We start from the raw sequence: 7,423 nt of genomic DNA, 5'->3' as shown, positions 1-7,423 counted from the left end.
CTTGCTCTTTCTCTTCCCCACTTCACTCCCAGCCCTACATGCTTTTTCTGAGTGCATTCCTTCAACAAATCACATGTACCCAAAATTCGGTCTCAGTTTCTGTCTGTCCTTGCCCACTATTCCCTTCTGCCCTCACCATCATTCTGCTTTCCCTAAAGGCCCCTCGTCATACCTTCACCCACCTTCTCCTTCAAAGAGAAGGGGAGAGCCAAGTTATGAAAGCGTGAAGGAGTTAATAAAAGAAAAAGGAGCAGGAATCATGGAGAAGAAAACAAAGATTGAAAAGTTGAGGAAGTGCAAGAGAGGAGCAATGTAGCCAAACACAGAGGGAATGTGAGTAAAATAAATTCAAGAAACAGCAAAATCTATGCCTGTGGTATGACAGCAAAAAGTTCTTACTTGCAGTACCCTCCCAAACTCCTTTCTAAGAAGGATGTGTCCTACAGATGGATCTTGTTTTAAGAGGTCAGCTGATGTATGTAAAGACGAGAAGCAGACAGAAAATAAATTACAGGGGTGGCAGGGAGGCTGGAGGGGAGAGTGGGGGGAGAGAACAAAGGTGTGGTTGGTGATTGGTGGGATTAACACAGATATGTAAGGCAATTTTGTAATGAAAGGCAGTGAATATATGTATGTATGTATGTATGCATATGTTTTACCATATGATGTTCCATGTAAACCAGCCTTATAGCCTTCTCCAAGAAATCATTAAGTATCTATTTCTCACCAATATGTTTGTGGGGAAGGTGCTGATCTCTTTTGGGAACAGTGAGTCCTGATTCAGAAGCCCAGGCATGTCAGGCAGGCAGTCTCATGGGGTCACAGTTGTATACCTTTCCTGCTTCTAAAGGAAAACTCTGAGGAAAAGACAAGACAAACTGAGAGGTTGTGCATATGTGTGTGGGTTTTTTTTTTTTTTAACAGAAATTATTCACTACGGTAGAACCCAGGAGAGAGGAAGCAAAGTGGCAAGGGGCAATGCAGTAGAAATCCCCAGAGCAAATCATTTCATATTTCACTGAGCTGCTCTAGGAAACCTGAGAATTTCCTGTGAAGGAAGTTTCTGGTCTTGTTCCAGGACTTATGTCTATTTCTGGGATCTTTAGTGATTTCAGTGGCTTCTAAGTCATTTTCAATTTTTTGTTTTCACCGTGATTTCTAAAGACCTATTGTAGGGGAGCCTGGCTGGCTCAGTTGGTGGAACTTGTGACTCTTAATCTCAGGGTTGTGAGTTTGAGGCCCACGTTGGGTGTGGAGATTACTTAAAAAAAATCTTAGTATATACATACATATATACTTACCTGTACATTAGTAGGAGGTGTCTGCCCCAAAGGCCCCGGACAAGCCTTGCAGCTCCAGGAAGAAGGGAGGAGAGCAGCGTGAAGACCAGTTCTGCATCTCTTAGGTAGCTCTGCTGCAGCCCCATTTAGTGTCGTTGGCTTCCATCTTATAGGTGAGATCTGGGTCCCTCAGCCAGCCCTGGCTTCAGGAGGGTATGAGAAGGTAAACATTTGAGCTGTCCAGCCTTTTTGGTAGAGGATACAGGAGAGCAAGAATTCACTGTCTAAAATTAGGAAAGTTCATCACAGAAGGTTGAAGTCTCAGAATTTAGAGAAACCAGCCGTCATAAAGGTGGGGGTGTGGGAAAAAGCTGAAGAAGGGGGCATTGTTGGAAATACATACAGTGAGCACTCAAACTGCCAAGGCTTCCTCCCCATGCCCCTTCCTCCAACCCCCATGGGAAGTTTAGTCTCTGGAAACCTTGTATGGGACAACAGAGACCATGTGAGGCCTGCATTTTGAATTGTGTCACCCTCATTCCCCTCCTCCCGCCCTGGCCCCAGCATACTGGAACCAGGTGGATGTATCCTAGAAAGGAAATGAAAGATTCTTACTGGGGAAATTAAGAGTCCTTGAGGAAAGACTTAGAGACAGTGACATTTGGCTTTTAATTTCTCTATTGCCTCTCTGCCTCTGGGCAAAAATCCCTAAGTCAGTGCTGCAAAGCTGGGAGTCAGGATAGTTGCCTTCTCTTGCAGTGATGCCTCTGCTTTATGAGTTGTGCACTGGATGGGGCAGTAGCATGGTCTTCTTGGGTTTGCCTCTTCCGACATGGAACGGCAGCCTTTTGAGTGGGTGAAGGCAATGGGGCCCCAATATTCTTGGCCTACTGTGCTTGGGTAGAGCCTTCACCCTATGAGTGTGGGCTGGGTGTAGTCATCTACCCCTTGGCTGTGCTCACCTAGAATTAAGCCTCTGCCACAGGGAGCCGGGGGATGGGGAGTGGGCAGTCCTGGCAGCATGACCTTCCTGTGGAGATACTTTACCTTGACTAGGAACTGGGGAGACAGGGAGCCTCGTATTCTTGCCCCTATTTATCCCTCGTGCTGAGTTGGGGGATCAAGGAGAGAGTGTAATCAGGAGCACCTGCCTCCAGGGGTCCCAAACAGACTCGATTCAGCCACTCGCCACAGACAAAATCCAAAGACTGAGAGATGAGTGGTAGTGAAACAAGAAAGGAATTTATTTCAGTGAGGCCAACACTGGGAAAGTCATGGACTACTGTCTCAAAGGCCGTCTCGGAAGTGCTAAAAATACTTCTAGGTTTCTATAAGTTAGGCAGTAAAGGTCAGGTTGGTCACTGTCTTGGGGTCAGTCATGCGAGGTCTTGCTGGTATCAGGGCAGTCATTACTGCTTGAGGGAGTAGTTTCCAATCCTCTAGGTCTTTTGCCTGAGTTAAGAAATAAGCTGGAAAGAAGAATGGAATCAGAAAGTACAGTCTGAGGTCAAAATGGAGGTTGTTAGGGTGAAAACTGGGTCCTCTTTTAGGAGCAAGTCAGGGCTTAAGTGCCACAGATGCTCACTGTTCTTATGAGGATTTAATAGATTTTTGAATAAATCTTTTTTCATTTGCTGTATACCCTTCGGGCAATTTCAAGAGACTTTAAATGGCTGTATTTTTGTAATTTTTACCAATTATGTGGAAGAGGCATAGAGGCAGTATTATTTTTATGTAGGAGACATAGAACTCTGAACCTGAGTTCCTCTACCTGCCTCCAGTCTTGGAAGTCATTGGGCAGCTGGTATAGCTGAGTCAGAGTTCAGCTACATATTTAATGGACCTAATTTCAATGTATGGAGGGGGATTTTCCCTCCACTACACCAAGCAATGTTCAGGACACCAGCTGGGTGTCCTACAGTTCAACTTAATTGTGACACTGACGCAGGCAGGCTGAGTCCCAGAACCTAGGGGAGGTCCCACAGGACCAGCCAAGAGGGTCATTGGCTTCACACAGGTTAGAAATTAACCATGAGCCAGAGAAAGTGAAAAGGGTTTATTGAATAGCATAAGTGACAGGTAGAAAATAGCAGACTGTCCGGTAGACTCGGAAAGGAGAATGAGTCTTGTTATTGCTTGGAATTAGGGGTTTATATTGCCAAAGGGTCTAGGGTACGTGTTCCTTCAGGAATCCAGGATAGGGTCCAATCAAAGGTGAGTGTCAGGTGAACAATAGGTGTTATTCTACAAATTACTGAAGGTCTGGGTATTGATGCCAGTGTCAGCTGAGGTTTGCTTGAAGCTCATGTTCGGGGCCTGGCTCTTCTTCGATGTCATTAGGTGTTTGGGGCCTAGGACAAAACTTCAGAGAATGATTAACTTTCTTGCTTCCCCCTTGAAGTGGGACCATAGCTTCTCTGGCTTACTCAGAGGAAAAACAGAACTTGGATAAATGAGGCCTAACAGCAAAACAGCAGACAGAGCCTTTCTAAAATGGGGTCCCTTCCACTTTGCTACTTCAACACCATCTACCTGGAAGTGGCATCTGATTCAGGCCCAGAAGACTGCGCTCCACTTGACAGGCCAAATTCCACGCCCAGGAGGTTCCCATGACCCCCTCCTTGGGTTGGATTAATTTGCTGGAGTGGCTCACAGAACTCAAACATTTTACTAACTAGATCACCCATTCATAGTTTAAAAGGACATAATTCAGAAACAGCTGGGTGGAAAAGATGCACAGGGCAAGGGAGGGAGAAGGGGCCTGGAAGGTCCACTCTCCAGACAGACTGCTCTCCCCAATTCACCACATACTCACCAACCTGGAAGCTCTCTGAACCTCTTCCTTTTGACTTTTTATGGAGGCTTCATTACATAGTCATGATTGATTAAATCATTGGCCATTGGTGTTTGGTCCAACCTCTGCCCTTTTCCCCTCCTTGGAGATGGGGTTAGGTAGGACTGAAAATTCCAATTCTCTAATCACAGGATTGCTCCCCTTGCCAGGAGTCCAGTTGCCAGCCTTTGGTGCTTTCCAAGTCACTTCATGAACATAACAAAAGACACCTGTGCTGTTATCACACAGGAAATTCCAAGGCTTTTAAGGAGCTTGGTGCCAGAAATACTGATGAAGACCAAATATATATTTCTGATAAGTATATATTTCCATTTCTTCTCTCATTCTTTTACTGGCTAACAGTAATTTTGTCTTTGCTTACATAGATTGTCCCCTCTCTTCAGTCTTATTCAAAAAACACGACAGCCCAAAGGTGCAGTCATTTGCTCCCAGGACAGCAAACCAAGACTTAATTGCAGTTTCAAACCGCCCCCCCAACCCCAAGAGTGGAATTTTAAACCAATCTTTCTGGAATTTCCTGGTCAGCATTAGTGAGTTAATCTGCTTGATAAGCCCCCCTGCTTTCTCCTAAGGGAAGGTAACCTTGCCTGAAATAATCTTTATATTCTTTTGTGAATTACTTCCTTGTCCTGCCCTGTTTCCACCTATAAAATCATTCCATTTTGGACAGCTTCTGGGAGCTTCTTTTTACTTGCTAGGTGGAACGCTGCCTGATTCACGAATTGTTGAATAAAGCCAATTAGGTCTTTAAATTTACTCAGTTGAATTTTGTTTTTTAACAGTTTCTAAGGAGAGTTCTGTCTTTGTCACCCTAATTCCAGGCTAATTCCCTAAAATTGGGAAAATTGGGAATACTGGGAAAACTGGTGAGAAAGGTAAGACCAAAAAGACTTAGGTAGAGATGCTAAGATCTGGGTGGGAGCAGGAGAATGAAGGTGTAGAGAAGGACACATCTAGGTATTTGGGGTAGAGAAGGGAGGGGGGTAGGGCATGAAAGATTAAGGGGGAAGGAAAAAAGAGATTTAGGAAGTTTTGATCTAGAGGGCCTGGGTGGCTCAGTCAGCTAAGGGTCTGCTTTCGACTCAGGTCATGATCAGGGCTCCCTGCTCAACAGTGGAGTCTGCTTCTCACTCCTCTCTGCCCCTCCCCCTGCTTGTGCTCGCGCTCTCTTTCTCTCTCTCTCAAATAAATAAATAAAATCTTAAAGCAAAATGTTTTAGTCTGGAGTTATGGATGTATTTCCTATTATATTCCTTGAAAAGTACAAGAGAAGTTTGTAATACTGTTCTAATTCTGTTTTGCTGATGGGCCATACTCCTCTATATGCTAATCCTTGCAAAGACTGGCCCATGAAGAGCCCTTATTATTATATTTTAACAAATAAATATTAAATATAACTCTCCCCCTGGTTTCTTATTAGGTTTCTTTTAGGGGCACTGACTATGATCTTTTTATCAGGCTCAGGAGGAATGGGAAAGAATCAAACCCTGTCTTAAAAGCATCTGATTGGGGCACCTGGGTGGCGCAGTCTTTAGGCGTCTGCCTTGGGCTCAGGGCGTGATCCCAGCATTCTGGAATCGGCCCTACGTCAGGCTCCTCCGCTAGGAGCCTGCTTCTTCCTCTCTCACTCCCCCTGCTTGTGTTTCCTCTCTCGCTGGCTGTCTCTGTGAAATAAATAAATAAATCATTAAAAAAAAAAAAAAGCATCTGATTGACCTTCGATTCTTTAAGTATTTTCATTTCATTTACATATTTATTCCCATAGTTATATAATGTTTGTTTCCTTAACAGCTGTTTAAACCCAAGGTTTTGAATTGCCATTCCAGCTTATAGAATTCTAACCAAAAGGATATAAAATGGCATTCTGCCTGTCTTCCTCAAAAGAATAAATGCCATCTAAGGAGTAAATCATTGAGGATTTTCCTGGATTATGTCACTGGCTCATGAAGGGATTGGTGGGGGAAGGGTAACCAATATGAAGAACTCTTCCTACTTTACTACTTACATTACTGAGGGTGGTGGTGTTCCAGGGAGGTCAGAGTGTGGGAGGAGAGCAGTGAGGGAGGTGCCTGTGGGCCATCTAGGTAGATGTTTGGTGGTCAGGTAAATAAATAGATTGGGGCTTTGGGGATGGTTGAGCAGATGATACTAATTTTGAAGTCAGTAATGTAATGATAGAAATAATATACAGGGAAATGAATATGATGATCAAGGGAGAAGGTGAAATCTGTGGTAGAGGAATTTTCTGGGCATGAGACACAAGGAGTGTGGAGTGTGGAGAAAGGAATAGGAACTTGGGGAGGGAAGAAGTTCTAGGGAAGGAAAATGAGCAATAGTATCTAATTCTGAAACAGGGTTAATAAAACAACACTGAAACAGAAAAAGTACTGTGGCCATTCAAACCTTGACTGAGTGTTGAGTGAATGGATTTGATGGCCAGGAGGTTATTGGCCATGTTTGTGGGCAATGGAGGGGGTGGTAGCTTGCTCTAGGCTGAGGTGTGAATTGGAGGCAAGGAAGCTGACAGATGGAATGTAATCTACTCCTGCAAAAACTTGCAGGGAAAGGAAGGGAAAGCTAGACCATCGGTTCATCTACTGAAATTCGAGCTCCAAGGGAATAGGGTTAATTTCTTTTCATTTTTTAATGAAAAGTGAGTTCCCTACACTCAATATATTCTGACCTAGTAAATATGGACTGGATAAATCTGTTTGAGGAAAAGAAAGCTGAGGGGTTAGGGAGTTGAAGGTATAGGTAAAAGAACAGTTTAAATGATTTAGTCTGTCTTGCTCCTTCTTTTCTCATTTCTCCAGACTCAAACCCTTGTTTGGTTCTACTATACTTAACAGACACCTACAGGTTAGCAGGCCTCTGGTTGTGGCCAGCCTGTTGTCTATACCCAAAAGTGATGGTTTAGAAATCATACCAAGGTACATGTTGAGAGTACCATGAATTCACCCTCTCAATATGTATGCATTTTGATCACTTGGAAGTCTAAGAGAAATTCTCAATGAAATGTTTACTTCCTAGGACCTCCCCACCTTGCCTGGCCCTCACCATAAAATAATCAGCTCCCCTGAATTCCTCAGTCACTTCAACCAATAGTTCCATTGGCTCTCCACATTTAACCAAATTGTTTCCTATTTAAATTATGTTTGGTTGGTCTTAAACAGGAGGTTCTCAACTCTGACTACACATTAAAGTCACCTGGAGAGATTTAAAATATAGTGATACCCAGGTTGTATCTCAAACTAATTACATCAGAATCTCTCAGCGTAGTGGCTGGGTA

Source organism: Ailuropoda melanoleuca, chromosome 4 (genome assembly GCF_002007445.2).
Source record: "Ailuropoda melanoleuca isolate Jingjing chromosome 4, ASM200744v2, whole genome shotgun sequence".
Classification (NCBI taxonomy): domain Eukaryota; kingdom Metazoa; phylum Chordata; class Mammalia; order Carnivora; family Ursidae; genus Ailuropoda; species Ailuropoda melanoleuca.
This window is presented reverse-complemented; position numbering follows the sequence as displayed.